This window comes from Brienomyrus brachyistius, chromosome 2 (assembly GCF_023856365.1).
Source record: "Brienomyrus brachyistius isolate T26 chromosome 2, BBRACH_0.4, whole genome shotgun sequence".
NCBI classification, from domain to species: domain Eukaryota; kingdom Metazoa; phylum Chordata; class Actinopteri; order Osteoglossiformes; family Mormyridae; genus Brienomyrus; species Brienomyrus brachyistius.
Window position 1 is genome coordinate 3,401,414 of NC_064534.1, and position 17,857 is coordinate 3,419,270.

Here is a 17,857-nt window from a genome sequence, read left to right on the forward strand (position 1 = left end):
TACATTTCAATTAATTAAATTGTCATTCTCCTTTATTAGTTGATTTTATATAGCTGTTGTCGGTTTCTCATTAATTCAGTAAGTGAGTGGAACTGGGGATGATTGACAGTGTAATAATTTTTGACATGATCACTGAAGCCATCTAAATTCATTCATTAATTCTGCTCACCACTTGCCGGATTTCCGCAGAATTTGCTGTTCCCGCTCAGCACCAGTCCAAGTCTGCTTGCAGAGGGGGCTGCGCCGGTGGAGTTGGACAGGGAGGCAGGAGAGGGAGAGTTTGTTTTTCACTGGTACTAATCTGGATAAACCTTAGAGCCATCTGGCCTACGGACAGACCCCATCGCCACAGGAAGCAGCCTTTGTGAGCATGTGCTGTAGTGGAATAGGTCCCCCAGATGGGTCTCGAACACACAAACAGAATGTCTTGATATAAGCCGAAGTAAAACTTTCATGTATGCAAGTATGTGACATATATGTGACACAGACGACTGTCATGCTATTAATGCAAAAAATGATAGGAAAATACACTGCATTTCATATATAAGTAAAAAGGAAAATGAAAGGATAGATTCATGTACAGGGTTCATTCCCCTCTTCAACCCCAATAACGTATATATGTGGCAAAAGGGTCTTAAAAATTTACTTGAATATACCCATATGTCTCTGCAATTGTTTTATTGATGTCATATTTTGTATAGTAAAGTAATGTTGGAAGTCTCTTAGCATGAAAAAATAGGCATTTTCTGACCAAATACATACTGTATATTATGCATTCATATGGAATCGCATCCAAATATTAGTTGAGATTTTTATCTGACTCCCCGGATTGGAAGCCAGCGGATAATCTAGAGAAAATGCAGTTGGGATTCCCCACAGATTTGTCCGTACTTACTGAGGATACCGCTTTGGCTGGGGTGTGTGATGTGTATTTCGGAAAAAGATACTTTGGCCATTAATCAAAGGGTCGTCACTAACAGCATGATAACTGGTGTCTGAAGACCAGTGGATTCGGTGAAGATGAATGATATTTAGAGAACAGTAGGTTGTTTTCATTAAAAAAAAAAAAGTCTTATTTTTTTTTCTGAAAAATTATTTAAATATGTTGCTGACATCACACTGTCAGTATGAAACAGTTTTTATTTCTAGTTTAGTGTGTTCATTTAATTTTTTGGTTGTTTATGCTGCAATTATTTTTTTACATCCGTCTATCCCTCTCCTAACCTCCTGTTCAACTCAGCCTCGCTGCCATTTTCTGATATATTTTTTTAATATTTTTAACTGTTATATACTTTTACAAATGGATGTTTTTAGTATCATTATTCAGATGAAGCACCGGGCCCAAAGGTCCAACAGTAACACTTTCCCATGGAAGCTGAAGCTGCCAGTTTATGACATTCTCTGACCCGAGACGCTACCTGAACAGTGTTTACACCCAAAACTAGCTCACGGACTTTCCTGTCACTGTGGGTTGCACGCGATTAATGATGCTGTTTAATGCAGCAGCTTTCTATGAAATACTAACCTCTGATATGCAGTAACTTGAATAATAAGACCTTCAACGGAAGATGCCTCTCTGTTGTTCAGAAAACAGCGTTTTCTCAGTATGAACACAGAGTATTAAACCCAGAGAACAGCAATGGAAAATCTCAGTGTCTTTTTCTTTCTGAAAGGAGGGAAACATAGTTTCTGAAGCTCCTTATTGGGATCTGCTGTGACAGATTTCTCAGATCATGCATTTAACAAAGTAATTGCAGGGAAAACGACCTTCTACTAGTATTGATTTCCATGCATGGATACACATGACCAGGTAAATATTTCATTTTGTTTCATTTCATATATATATATATATATATATATATATATATATATATATATATATATATATATATATATATATATTAACTCATTCACCTGATCTTCAAAGTGCATATATTACATTGCATTGTTTGAACGGAAACAATCACAAACCTAGTGTTTGGGCAGCCATGTGTGCCCTGTTCCATTGAAACTGAACAAACGTACATGCACACACACGCGCACAGCTCATATACACCTTTCATTATGGAGATTCCCAGTTCCTTTCTATGGGCGTAACACTAACCATATGTTCAGCGTCCGATCGGGCCGGCCTGTCCGCGATGCTAGCGAACGCTGTGGATGCTCTCTGACGTAGTCAGAGTAGGCGGGGACAAGGTTGTTCGTAATGCAAACCTATTTGTTGTACTTGGGCCAGACTGCATATAGGATATAATTTGTCAAAGCATATGTAATTATAAGACAAGTGCTACTGCTATAAGTAAGTAACGCTAAAGTTACCGACAATTTTCACTGGAAAAAATCACAGGAAATTTTGTTTTTCGTGACGTTTCGTGATTTTTTCATCCGAGTTACGACTCGGAGAGAAATAATGGAACACAGGATTAACTTCATTTTGACACTCTCGCAGCCCACTTTGGCCACCGCCCTCCCCTAGAGAAGGAAAGACTTCCAGTCGCTTTGATGCTCTTGCTGCTCACGGTGTGAATGTACCCTAACCCTTACTCTGACACGCTTTACCGCTACCCAGCCGTAACCGTAAGACATGACTGACCAGAGAAAATACACAGCTTTTGAATTTAGTAGTTTTTTTTCATTGCAGTGAGATTTTTTTATTATTAAAATTGAGGTTTATATTGTGTTATATTTGGTCCCCACATTGTGGGAAATACAGACCCACACAGACAGACAGACTTTTGGTCTTTGACAGCTGACTTCCAATCAGCATCACACCAGGACGGACCTCGCATCAGGCCGAGCTGAACATCCCAGAGGCGAGATCCTCCTCATTACCAACCGGCGGAGGTCGCGACCCCGACATGACACATGCTAATATGGGAACGAACACTGGCATGATTAACAAGCGGAATCGAACCTCTGAGGCAGGCGACCAATGTCTGTCCTAATGGTCAGCTCAGGGTGGGTCCAGCAGGGGCGGCGGGGATGAGGTGGGCGTGTGTGGGTGTGCGCGCGTGTGACAAGGAGACCGTCCCCGCGGAGCAGCTGGTCAGCTGCGAGCACCTGCTTAATGCCATTATTATCAGCCCCTAATTGCAGTAATGCCAGCCTGCCACGGCTGGAAAGCCTTGATAAGGTGGGTGATGGGGTGGGGGGTGTGGCTGGTGGGGGCTGCAGGCATAGACAGCTTGGCAGGTTCGCTCCTTTGCCGTCAAATTGGCCATAGGTACCACACGGACACTGGAGAGAACAGCCGTCGGCCGTGCCGCACCTTGGTGTGGTTTTCGCATCCCAGGGGGGTGTGTTTACTGGGAGGCTGTCACTGCACCCGTGCCGTTCGCTGTCCGTCTCAGAGGCTGCCACTGGCTCTGGGATCTGACTGGTCCATTCTGATTTTCTACCATCGTCGTGTGAATGCCATGCTGGAATGAACTGCAGGGTGTTTCAGAAGTTACTGGATACTGGCTGTAATGTCAGACTGTGCTGCATCACTGGCTAAGTGCAGCGTTATGCAGTTGTTATTCGAGACATCAGAAGAAGTAAAAAAGGTGATGTCATTGACTTAAATAATGGAGTGAATTATATTGGATCCCTTATTTAGCACAGCATCACATACAGTACGATATAGGGGTGCTGTCCTAATATATTATTAAACAAAATACATTTCTTGTTATGTCATCCTGATCTTTTTTGTTGTATCTGTTCTTCTGACCAGATCGCAATTTTATTTTTACTTAATTTATTGTTTTCTAAGATCGTAAACTTTTTCATGTGGACGTTTGTATCACGTTTCAGCGCCTATTTGCATAACCAATGGAAAAAGAAAGTGTTTCGAGTCCCACCCCAAAGTACGGACATACCACAGAAGTACCCCAGCTGGGTTGGCACCTTCAGTACTGGACATTTTGGTACTGATACTCGATCGGAAGTCAATGGAAAAGCGAAAGTAGCGACAATAGCAAAAGTACGGCACTCGGTGCGGTGGGAAAGCAGCCCAAGTCACATAACAGTTTTAGTGTGATTTCCATGCTAATTAGCTATTGCTAGTGTCTTCACCTTCTCTGAATGAACAGCCCGGTTTGGCCCGGTTCTGATTCTGGCTGCTCACGGAAAAGCAGCTTGTAAGGGTCTCTGCACCTGTGGGAAAATAGCTGAACACCATAGTCCATTCTTGGTCTTTAATTTATATATAAAACACCTGCATAGATGAGAACTTCAAACATCTGCTGGTGTGCGTCTTTGTGAAGGTAAAGAAGCAGGTGGTTGCTGGTGGGTTGTATACTTGTTACAATGCATGTTAAAATCTCTTTTAAATAAAGCTCCAATCACTTGTCGTTTTTATTGTCCTGTGTGATCCCAACCACAGAGTCTGTAACAGGTGGAGGGATAGTATTCGTGACTATTTGTGGAATTTCAGCAGGAGCCCGAATTTCCAGCACGTGACACTGACACCTTCGCTGCTGACTCCCATTTTCACAGGCAGCCTCAGCATATGGGGCGGTAACCAAATTTCGAAGGAAGCAGAGCATGTGGGCTCTAAGGCTGACAAATCGGTGGCAGCTGGCCGTCCCATAAGTGGATCTGAAGTGGCTTTTTGGAGCATATCTGGTTCCTGGTAGCAGCACAGAAGCAAGAAAGCCTCCCTTTTCATCGGGGCTGACGGCACAGAGCAGTGGATTTGCAGTCTTTCATGTCTGAGGTGCCTTTAAAATCCGATACCCTTGAGGTTCTGAAGAACGGAAGGTCAAAGGTTAATTTGAAGCCTGGGTGAAGCCCTCAAATGAGGGGGGTGTGGCAAAAGCTGCTTTAAAAGCTATTACTAATCACATCTCTCTTATGTTATTTCAAATGTCCATATCTGGTAGGTCTTCCCCGAGGCTCTGCCCTCCACTTCCCATGTCAGCTGTGTGCCATCCTCTCTTCATCGTCTCTTCACCTTGATACCCTACTGAGCCACATGGCACGCCAAGGCGCAGTGCCATTCTCTCAGTTCTGGCCCCAGATATGTTGATACCAAGTAGACATCATCATAGAGCAAGAGTGGTCCAGCTCTGTGGCCCACGTGCCGGTGCACGAACCAGCTTGCATTTTCTAGGGTGGTTTTCACAGATGGCCAGTGTGGCAGTTCGGATTCTCGGCACAAAACATACTTCCTGTTTCCCATGCTACTTCCTGAGGTTCACTGGGACTGACCCACTGGCCCTGTTCCTGGGTGTCTGTTTGATGTAGCTTTTCCTGACTGACTCCATTTATTACTCTGCACAGTAGAAATATGACAATTCACAGGTGAACATCTCCCATGTAACCCTTGTCATCAAGCCTCCTGTACAATGCTTTATATTCTATAATTAAAGGAGGGCAAAGCATTTGGTTCAATACAAATTTTTCTGGGATGTTTCTGTCTACGAGAGGGAGGACTGTGAAATAAAAGGCAAAATGCCTTCATCTTGGAGTCCGCACGAGGACACTGCAAACCTGGAAACCGAGGCTGGAGGTGGGAAGGCGCTGTGAACAGCTGTGACGCTACAATGAAGATTTTTGGGGCTGTTTGCTTCCCAAACAAAACATAGCTACATTTTAATTGGTTGTGTTACAGCAACCTGAAAACTTTCCTGGCAAATCGCTATACGAAATATGAGCTGACGATAGCTCTGATACACTCATGGGGAGCCGAGGGGGATAATTATTATTCTATTCTCTGATACGGAAGAAGTGTGGCATCCCATCCAACGTTTACACCCGTGCACTCTTCCATATGCGTTACGTTGTTGTGGCAAATTTATCATTAAGCCAGTTTTTATATACTGGAGTCAAGTTACATGAATGAGACGGTGGTCACATGTGGGTGGCAAATTTTTTTTAATTTTCTTTCAAGGAAAACAATAATTAATATGCATAAGCATGCAAATATTGTCTGGGGCGGTAGGTTTTTTTTTAAAAAAAGAAAATAAATCCCAGAAACTCAGTGGTATTGCAGCAATCGCTGGAGATGCTCTGAAAAGGAGACAGAGCTGTAGGGATCTCAAGGAAATTGTGCGCTAATAAAATTTGAGGTCATTTACATCCGAGATGGGATTGAGTGGCGGGCGTTGCCACGGCAACATTCCCACGGGCCTCCCAGCTTTCTGCTCTTGCTGACAGCAGCTGAGTGTGAGGGGGTGGGGAGGGAAAGCCAAGGAGTGAAAGATACCCAGGGAAGGTGACACAAGGAGAGAGAGAGACAGAGAGACGGAAGGGACACAAAGAACAGCGGGAAAATGTTCAATTTTTAATCAGAGCATAGTGTAGTTACATCGAGTGCTTGAAACAAAAAATACAATGGAAAATTTTGCAATAAAAGCACGGTGCACAATTTCATGTGCCCTGGATGGCGCACTGCAATGCTTCAAGGTTCCGTCTAAGTCAGCAAGCATTAGCACAGCTCATTAAACAGTCTGCTGGGCTCCAAACCAGAAGGAATATGAGAAAATCTTGCCACACCTGCTCTAACCACCGGTAGCCAATCCCTTCTCTGGCTGATTTTAATATTTGAATGGTTCCACGCGCCGCTTCGACGGTGGTCATAACCGCCTAGGCTTGCTGCTGCTCCAAATCAGATACTCAGGGTCTCTTGGTCGCTACCACAAACCACACTTTTAGAAGGATTGTATGTGTTTTGGGAGGGGCCACCGACGTCTCTGTACATAGTCAGGTGACGAGCCCTGTTAGTCAGCTGTGCCTAATCACAGATAGTGTTAAAAACGCTGTCGTTTGAGGGCTCACACTCATGTACATTCGACCTAGGGAACCCAGACCCAGACCCATCTTCCCTTCCTATTCCCCATTGTGTAGAAGCTGACTTCAGTTTTTTTTAACTCTCCCCCAGTTTGTTTAACCCCATAACCCACATAATATGCCACCATCCCCATTTCATGTGGGCCTGTTCAGAATCCCAACCAGAGTAAATCTTTAATATCGAAATGCTACATTTCATATTAATCTTTAATTGCAATTTATTTGTAATTTTTAGAAACTGCCCCACAAATCATACACTGGAGATGTGGTTGGAAGATGGAGGGATGGAGGGATGGATGAATGGATGGGTGAAGTTTAAAGCTTTCATGTTTTTTTTCTTGATAACATTTGTGTTTGAAAATGTGAAAACAGGACAATGGATTGTGCCTTATACTGCTGCAGCTGCAAATAAAGTCTGACTCTATTCTGTCCACAGACCATATCACAGACTTGTTTTGTGACTCACTTCCTGATTACCAGCTAGAGAGCTGAAACATTTCAATGGCTGCATTGAAAATAAGTCAGTCTGTGCTAGCTACATGTAAATCAGCCTGTGCTAGCCACACGTCAGCCTGTGCTAGCTACATGTAAATCAGCCTGTGCTAGCTACACGTCAGTCTGTGCTAGCTACATGTAAATCAGCCTGTACTAGCCACACGTCAGCCTATGCTAGCTACATGTAAATCAGCCTGTGCTAGCCACACGTCAGCCTGTGCTAGCTACATGTAAATCAGCCTGTGCTAACTACACGTCAGTCTGTGCTAGCTACATGTAAATCAGTCTGTGCTAGCTACACATCAGTCTGTGCTAGCTACATGTAAATCAGCCTGTGCTAGCTACACAAGTCAGCCTGTGCTAGCTACATGTAAGTCAATCTGTGCTACCTCCATGTAAATTAGCCTGTGCTAGCTACACGTCAGCCTGTGCTAGTTACACAAGTCAGCCTGTGCTAACTACATGTAAGTCAGTCTGTGCTAGCTACTAAATCAGCCTGTGCTAGCTTACATGCAAATCAGCCTGTCCTAGCTACATGTAAATCAGCCTGTGCTAGTTACATGTAAGTCAGCCTATTCTAGTTACATGTAGATCAGTCTGTGCTAGCTACACAAGTCAGCCTGTGCTAGCTTACATGTAAATCAGCCTGTGCTAGCTACATGTAAGTCAACCTGTGCAGGGTGCACAAGTCAGCCTATGTAGCTACATGTCGGTCAGTCTGTGCTAGCTTAAACCTTAAACGTAAATCAGCCTGTTACATGTATGTTAGCCTGTGCTGTATATGTAAGACACAGGTGCCAGCATTGCTATATTCTTTAGGCTCCATTAGTTCTTTATAATAGTTGTTGGCTTAATAATCCCTTTCACACAGAGCCAGCAGTGTAGCTCACTTCTCTTTCACACCTCCACCAATTTAATGAGGCAATTCAGGTTAATTACTTTGCTCAAGGGCACAAGCCTACCTGCTCTCCTGTCACAGGTCTATTTCTGACCGGTTGGGACATAAACATCGCATCTTAGGCACTTCCAGACTGCTTTAGAATGTGGTTCCTCAGACAAACTTCAATTTTTTTTTTATTGCAAGTAGGTTAATTTAGCTTTGATCATATAACAGTCGGGCAACTGATGCAATTTCTGTGCCCGTCTTTTTCCCACAGATTGCTTTTGTGTTTGGTTTCTGAAATGTGCTTCAGCCAAATCTAACAGCTAAGCAGCATTCATGGCCACTAATCCTAATTACTTGCATTAATTAAAGCATAATTCAGATTTGAGTTGTAGAGCGGTACAGCCCATCACGTAATAGATCACTTAAATGTTGCTCGCAACTCCATGGTTTGCTACACGGTCTGATTAATTTTTTTCCTACACGTGTGAGTTAGCTGGGTGCTGCCTGGCTGCTCAGTGCTGCCCCCCAGCTCCGCCGCTTGAAGTTGCATCTGAGAAGCGAAAAAATCGACTTTTCAACGGGTCTAAAGTGCCAGGCAAAATTGTTTAAGGACACCTGGCTGAAGCCTTACTGCGCTGTGGGTGGTTACTCAGCTGGGGGCCTCTCCCAACTTTCTGAAGGGTCAAAGGGTCGACAAAAGTCAGTGTCGTTACCAGGATGCCACCCTGGCCTGGGCATCTGTACCTGCTGCATTGCCACGTCGTGGCAAATATCAGTGAAAAGTGTCATACAAATCATTTCTGTACAGTATACATGATAACAGCTAGCACCAAAATCTATTGTTAAAGATGTGACAAAATAATTTAAATACTCTTGCAGAACTGGCTGAGTGTTACATGCAGGTAAATGTGACAAATTCATGTGAGATTCAACAAGGGCAGAAAAATAGGTTAAATTTAGCATTGATGCCCATAGAGCAAAGAAAACGACTGCTTATAATGATCAGTGGCTATTGGCTAACATAGTAAACTGAAAACTTTTTTAAATGAGCAAAATTCGTTTGAATTGCTTCAGTAAAATACCCATGAAGATAAAAACTGCCCTCTTTTGTATTTTGTTTTTTTTTTATAAAAAAAAATACACTTGTCTGAAGATCTTACCAAGGCACCAGGACGGAGATGCCTTCACTAAGTGTGTATGTTTTCATACCGTGTAGCAGGATGGATCTCATTGCATATTGTTATCCAGCCCCCGTAGGCGCTGGGGGGGGGGGGGGGGGGTTGGGTATGTGTGGTGATGAAGACAAAACAAGCTAATTATTGGCTGGTTTGACACGATTCTTTGAGATTTGAGTGACGCAGACAGTGGGCTCATTGCTTCGTAGACGTTCTGCCTTTAATCACAGGTCAGCTGACCACCCATGCAGCTGAGGAATGGGAAGACTGGGGGCGTGGGCCATTTGAAGGCGTTGGCATTGCGTTTATGCTCGAGTGGTGGGTGACAGGAGGACATCATTAGTGTCATCCATCAATTATTATTGTCTGCTTGGTTTGAGGAAGTGGTGAAAAGTAGTGATGTCATCGACATGTGTCAAGGGAAGTCACATGACCTCCAGGAAGTACAGACTCTTGGGTGGTAATGTGACCCGGTGGCCCCTAATGACACTCAAACAGCATAGGACACAGTCTAAAGACCTGAAAGGCTTTAGAAAAGCTTTAAAAAAAATCATCGACTCAGTGTGTATCTGTCAGCTGCCAACAAGATACAGATTGTATAAGAACAGTGTTAGAATATTTCAGCAAATGATCTTTATGCTACCTGAGCTGGACAAATGAATACACACTCAAACAGAATTATAATTTAGTCACATAATTATGCAGGAGTTATGCACTATTAAGCAATATAAATAATTATTGTGTTATTAATGTTACTTTTAGGGCTGTTACAGTTATTAATGCCATTATTTTAGAGGAGGAAAAATGAATACACACTTTCAAAACATCGCTAAAATAATTCAGAAATGTCAAGATATTTCAAAAGACTTCTGAAATTCAACAACCTGCCCAGCCTGCTTAATTATTGAAGTTGGAACTTGGAAGGAAAACCAGTACACACTATCTTTAGCTGCTAAAAATACATTCGTATTTTAGCATTTGACTTAGTGTTATGTCATTAGCTTTTTTTCTCTATACAAAAGTCACGGCAACCTGGACAGGTGTTTCATTGTACCATCCCTGAGAACGAGCAGAGCCTAGGCACAGCGGCTGTGGAGCACTAGCGAGCAGAGCCTAGGCACAGCGGCTGTGGAGCACTAGGGAGCAGAGCCTAGGCACAGCGGTTGTGGAGCACTAGCGAGCAGAGCCTAGGCACAGCGGCTGTGGAGCACTAGGGAGCAGAGCCTAGGCACAGCGGTTGTGGAGCACTAGCGAGCAGAGCCTAGGCACAGCGGCTGTGGAGCACTAGCGAGCAGAGCCTAGGCACATCGGTTGTGGAGCACTAGCGAGCAGAGCCTAGGCACAGCGGCTGTGGAGCACTAGCGAGCAGAGCCTAGGCACAGCGGCTGTGGAGCACTAGCGAGCAGAGCCTAGGCACAGCGGCTGTGGAGCACTAGCGAGCAGAGCCTAGGCACAGCGGCTGTGGAACATTATCGAGCAGACCCTAGGCACAGCGGCTGTGGAGCACTAGGGAGCAGAGCCTAGGCACAGCGGCTGTGGAGCACTAGGGAGCAGAGCCTAGGCACAGCGGTTGTGGAGCACTAGCGAGCAGAGCCTAGGCACAGTGGCTGTGGAACATTATCGAGCAGAGCCTAGGCACAGCGGCTGTGGAGCACTAGCGAGCAGAGCCTAGGCACAGCGGCTGTGGAACATTATCGAGCAGAGCCTAGGCACAGCGGTGTGGAACATTATCGAGCAGAGCCTAGGCACAGTGGCTGTGGAGCACTAGGGAGCAGAGCCTAGGCACAGCGGCTGTGGAGCACTAGCGAGCAGAGCCTAGGCACAGTGGCTGTGGAACATTATCGAGCAGAGCCTAGGCACAGCGGCTGTGGAGCACTAGCGAGCAGAGCCTAGGCACAGCGGCTGTGGAACATTATTGAGCAGAGCCTAGGCACAGCGGCTGTGGAACATTATCGAGCAGAGCCTAGGCACAGCGGCTGTGGAACATTCCGCCTGAACCAGCACCGCTGTGGTACTATGATGGCATGTCACACAACAATGGACAGCATGGTGTTTTTACACCATGCCAGCAGCGGGAACAAGTTCACAAAGACTAAAATGCAAGGCCAGTCCAGTGCTCTTGCTGAACCTCAGGTATTGCTATACCTTGGCAATGGCCTGGAAATCCCTGGATACCAATGGGGGTGTGTTCAGAATCAGCTAATAATTAGTAATAATCCTTTATTATTATTATTATTATTTTATTTATTTATTTATTTATTTATTTATTGTCATTTGCACAAGTACTGGTACACTGGAACGCTTCTCTTCACCTACCCCATCTTGCTCTTCATAGCTTGGGGGGTCACAGTCCCCCCCCCGGCAGAGTCGTGCAGTGCTCCTGGAGCTGGGGACTATGGCATGAGCCACTCAATGCCCAAACTGGTTTGGTTTAGGTAACAGTCAGGCTTTAGGGGTTTGGCTGGATAGCATTGACTGATGTGGAAAGGTTCGCTTTTAACGTCTCTCGCGTCTTGATGCTGAATCAGGCGTGGCGGCTGGAATGGATAGGAAATTTTGTGGAAATTTCTGTCCAAAGGTTTCCTCCTTAGTGACTTTGGTCTTGTTTTGTTTGGAGAGAGTTGGAGCAGAGAGAGGATGTGCAGGCTTAACTTATTAGACTTGCTACAACAGTGTTAGCTTTGGTGCTGCTAATATTTGGCGGCATGTGAAACCTGGAAAAATTACTGAGGTTATTTATTTCAGCTGGAATGAGGGATAAATGGAAAATGATTTTTAAATATCCGTCTGTAAGATGCAGGTGTGGACCTTGTGGGTGAAGAGAGCATCCCTTCATTTCTCCTGTGCCACGTTACTGATCATATAAAGCTGGGTCCTGCTTTTACTCACACACTCGCACTGTGATTCCTGATCCCCTACAAAGCCGGATGCCTGTTCTCTTATTCTGTGATGCACCTCTACGTCCGCGCATTTCGACCAAACGAATGGTGGTGCTGCAACCAGCTCCGTTGGGTCTGTGGAGATACGGCTTAGGTTCGGCTTCAGTAATTTGCAATGGAAAACCGGCAGTTTACGGTGCGGCTTGGGTGCAGTTTATTTATGGCGACGAGAGAAAAGCGCCACAAGGCCCCGTTATCCAAGGCTCTGACATTTGAAATCTCTCATTAACGGTATAATTAGCGTTTGATGCAGCTGAAAAGGTGTTGCACCATAATTCAGCTGCGGTCACAAGGCTGACAAGCAGCAAACTTGGTGGGGTGGAACCGGCTAACCAGGTTAACCAGGTCTTTTGTTAAACCAAGAGCAAGACTGGCTGCTTTTCTCCGGCGTGCGATTATTTATATCTGCTAGAAGTTATTTGCAGATCATGTGTTGCTATGCGCTTAGCTGGTTGGCACACGGTGTGATGTCACACGTGTATTCTGTCGCAAAAAAAAATAAAACATCTGCACATTCGCTGCTGTTCTGCAGCTGACCCCTTTTCTAAATGGATACCAGGTCCCACGCAGCAATTTATGAAAGTGTCTGCAGCAGGGGGCGAGCAGAGGGGCCGCCTGTATTCTGCTCCGAGGAAAAGAATGCAGCACCAAAGACCTGTCACCGGTTGCCCACCCCGGATTTGGACCAATGAGATTTGTCTGATGACAGTCGGCCTGGAGACACCGAGTCTGCGCTCCTCTTCTTCAGCTCCTAATTGGTGGAGGTTTGACCCACCCCTTCCTGGGTCAACCGGTCTGCCCAATCATGTACCAGACACAAAGGTCGTTCAGAAGGCAAGGTGGGCACATGGCCAGACGGGCCTTGGAGCGCTGTGGTCGGACGGGAAATCTGGGTAGAGAATTCAGCCCATTTCGGTCGAGGCATTGCGTCAATCTGGAGTCTGGGTCAAGGTTATTAATGCAAGACATGAGTTTGTTATAGCTGTGCGTCCGAGTTCGAACCCACAGCCCCTGGTTTTCTGTGGAACAACAAAGAGCAGGAGAAGGGTTTGCCTGTACAAGATGTCTTTCAGAAATAATCAATGGAATTAATGAAAATGGAGATTAATCAGGGCCCACTCGACAAAACCCTCTCGACAGAGACAATCGCTTTTCCCGATGCCCGGACTCCTGACTGCGTTTGAAGGGAATCACAGGAGTAGCGAAACAAACTACACCGACCGTCCCCAGAATGTTTAATGTTTATTTACCCTCCCCCCCAACGGTGCCACCATTCACAAAGGCAGCATCTCTCCGTCGCCCCCTGCCTGTGGTTCCTGTACATGCTGGTTGGCTCTGGTCTGGCCATGGGGCAGCTAAGGGAGACGGTGCCTTCAATTCGGGTTGGAGGTCCTTAACGAGGAGCCCAGAGGGAGGCCGGCCATGGCTGCGCGGGACCGTAATGAAGGGCAGGAAGCCCCCCGCACCGGAGCCACATTATTATTCACATGCATACATCAGAATATGTTTAAGGAAATTATGCAGATTTTTTGAGAGGTGTGTGCATGGGTGGGGGGTGGGACAAGGAGGAGGGGGTACTGAGGATTTGGGGGGAGGGTCTCCATAACAATTCTGTGTGGTATTATTTCTTATATTGAAATAAGAGATGCAGCTTGCGGGAAGCAGTCTGTTTTTGTAAAGGCTTATTTAAAATTTATAGAGAGTGACTGCCGAGTGATGGTTTTTGCTCCGGCAAGGAGCAGGGCTGGCTGTGTATTGAAATCTGTCAAATTAAAGAATGTTTCAGATGTGCGGGGGGACATTTGCATAGTGTCTGTGCAGGGGAAATGGAACGAGGAGGGGGTGGTGTTGTGAATTCCCCGGCAGTCGGCTCTTTCATCTGATTTTTACGGGTACCGAGTGATTGGATGCCTCCCCCCCCCCCCCATCACCTCCCCAGCTCCCCGCCCACCCCTTTTGCCATTTCCCGTTTCCTGCCTTAGGAATGACTCCAGAATTGTGAGGACAGCGCTACAGGCGAAAGAACCGGCAGAAGATTCTCTTGTTCCTTTGTTCCCCCACCTGGTGGGGGCGGTAGAGAAGAGTTAGGTGCGATTATGTGATCTGAACCATACTGTGAGACTCGCTTTGTTGATGCTACTACAAGGTATCAGTGGGCTATTCTCTTGTCTGTCTCCGGCCTCCCCACCCCCCCACCACCACCAGTGAGAGTCCCTCTTTGGTTACCCACCGCAAACCGATCGACGTATTACTAACTATCACCTCCCAGACATCTCCCCCCCCCGCCACCGCTGAGATCTTACAGTTCGTACCACCACGTCTTGCATTTCATGCATATATTACCTCCTATATCTTTTGACCTTGTCTGTTATTTCTGGATGGATGTTTTCTCCCTCTGCAGTGGTAAACACGAAGGACGTCACCACCTGCCCACTGCAGTCTGAATGCATCCTACCTGTTGGCAGCCTCCCGGTCGGAAATATTGTCCTCTGGAGTCGCAGGGCTGTGAGTATATACAGCACCCTATCTCTATACCACATCTGATAAGTGGCAGCCTTTAGCACGATCTTCATATCATTAGAACACCTTTGGAGGCAGGGATGCAGAATAAAGTTCCCCTTCGCTTCTCCCGACGCCGAGTGCAGGTTTCATCTGTCATATGGAGTCAGGAGTTTTACAGCAGGGTCACTTTTACCCCGCAGCCACTGGGCTCCGGCCGTGCGTCACTCTGCCAGCTGCTTCCCAGTGTGAATTATTTATTTTGCAGACGTTTTTTCCTGTATGTCGGGCCTTCATCTTAACAGGTTCCCGCTTAATTGCGAATGGCTTGGGCTTTTGTTGCCCTGCATGTGGCACCATCCATGCTGCCTGTTGCGTACTAGCATGTCTGTCATCTCTAACTCTCCCAGACCGGTTTTATTTGCCCCCCCCCCCCCCATTGCCCTCCTGGGCCTCTACAGCTACAGCATAACGGAGTTCTCCCCCCATTCAGGAAAATATTACTCACTCCTCATTACTGGGTTTGCAGGTCAAGTGTACAGCGGTGACACAGGTATGTTGGCCTCCAGCCCACAGGGGTCAGCACTGCGCAGATTTAATTTAAAAACGCTATATTGGCCACATTGCATTTTCTTTAATCAAAGTCGCACAGAGTGAGCTTGATTGCACATCTGTTCTGGTAATTGGATGAACAGCCATGCCGCTGCGGCCCACGCAGTGATTCCCAGACAAGCACGTGGCGAAGGCTCTGGTCCGTCCCGTGGCGGCCTGCCGAGGCGTCCGCTCCCTCCCTCGGTGCCTCCCTCTGGCTTCAAACACTGCTTTGCAGAACAAAGAGCGGCAAAACACCCGCTGCCACACTCCGCTGGAACCTTCTGCTTGTTCACTCCTGTTTCTCCACCCCCTTCCCACTGAGAGGAGCAGGAACACACCAAAGGGAGAGGCTGGAATTATGGGAAATCTGTCGGCATCCTGGTCTGTTCCTGTCCTGCCCAGCTGAGGTGGCGCTGTGAGCCGCCTGTATCGTTAGGTGACAATTCCCGGTGCTTCACTGATAGCAAACAGGAAGCTAACTCTCCATGACTCTCGGCCACTGCCGTCTCTCCGCTCTGAATGGACCGCCGCGGCTGGCAGCAGAAAGGGGCAGAGATGGTGCCGTCCCATGCCAGTCTGCTGGTCCGCGCCTCCTCCCTTGAAGCGGTAGGTCCAGCCCGCTCATGGTAATCTGCATGCAGGCATATTTCATAAATAATCTTTATTCTGCCACCTGTGTTAATTTTAATGACGGCTGCAGGCCACACTGCTGTAACGCGACGCCTGCAGTGAGGGGGGTTTCTACGTTTTTAATCCTAATTAAAACAGGCTACACACTACATCTTTCTGAACTTTTAAAGCTAAACTCGTGAATGAATAATATATCAATAGCTTCAGTTGTTATTATACATGGAAGTTCGCTGTTTTTTTCCTCGGTAAGGAGCAGATTTCTCTGTTCAGCTTATTCCCCATATAATGTATCAGAAATCCCCTGACCCATGATGGAAGCAATCAGGCTCCTACACTTCAACAGCACCAGTCGAATTCCCAGCCAAGCTTTTCACATTCCCTGCCAAATATCTCTGATCAAGTCCTCTACATCCTTCCTGACCCCCTCGCCCTGACCCCAGCAAGTCCATCACACCAGCTGAGCATCTACATTTGGGCTTTTCAGGTACTGGGTGCTGATCTATCAGGGGTTGAACCTTTTCCTCATCAACAAAGAAGCTCTGCTGTCCTCAGCCACCAAAAATGGCCCAGTGACCAATGATTTTCCCCGTCAAGGAATGAACTCCGCAAGACCTCTGAAGGTGTCCTATGGTATCTCAAGATATTAGCAGCAGATCCTTCGAGTCCTCGCATCCCACGGATGCTCGATCAGGAATTTGGAGACACAGTCAACACCTTGAACTTTTTTCATGTCCCTCAAACCATTCTTCAACGATTTTTGCAGTGGGGCAGGGCGCATTATCCTGCTGAAAGAGGCCACTGCAGTTAGGGAATACCATTGAGCTTGGTATAGCAGGGGTGTTTTTGGTCAACAAAGTTGAGGGAGATGGTATATCTCAAAGCAACATCAACATGAATATTTCTGAACCCGTGCAGAACATCGCCCAGAGCATCACACTGCCTCTGCCAGCTTGCTGTCTTTCCACAGTGCATCCTGGTGCCAGCTCTGCCCCAGGTAAGCAACACGCATCCGGCTCCAGCTGTCCACAAATGTGACTGATCAGACCTGGTCATCTTCTCCCGTCGCTCCCTGGTCCAGGTCTGACTCTCACATGCCCATTGCAGGCGCTTTCGCCATTAGACAGGCTCAGCATGGGCCCTCTGACCGATCTGCGGCCTCGCAGCCCCAAACACAGCCAGCTGTGATGCGCTCTGTGCTCCGACAGCCTCCTATCGCGGCCGGCATTAACGTTTTCAGCGATTTGTGCTACAGTAGCTCTCCTGGGGGATCGGACCAGACGGACTAGTCTTTGCTCTCCACACACATAAGTGAGCCTTGGGCACCCATGACCCCATCGCCGGTTCACCATTTGACCACTGTTGGTAGGTACTGACCCCTGCATACCAGGAACACCCCATAAGACCCGCCGCTTTGGAGATGCTCTGTCCCAGTCGTCCAGCCATCACAGTTTGGCCCTTGTCAAATTCACTTGGATCCTCTCTTACTTGTTGTTTTGCTTCCTACACATCAGCATCACTGGGGTCTTTTCTGCCTCTTTGTTTTAGGGACGTTTGTTTCTTTCTTGCTTTAACCTTTACAGCCTGGTTGTAGCGCAGTGTCACTTTCAGAAACATCGTTTGTGTAAAGGCCGACCTGCTGACTGTCTCAGATGCTAGAGTCCAAAATAGGCTCACGGAGGACTTCTGGGCCCCAACAGTGATGAAACCGAGAGCCTGGGCCTGGTGACCCCCTTTCGTCCATAATGCCACTTCCACGGGCATATGAGACAGGCATGTCTCAGCACTGTGGCCACAGCCGCTGAATCAGAATCACCGGCCAACAGGGTATCACATCAGCCCCCCCTCCTCGGCCAGTCCCACCCTCATCC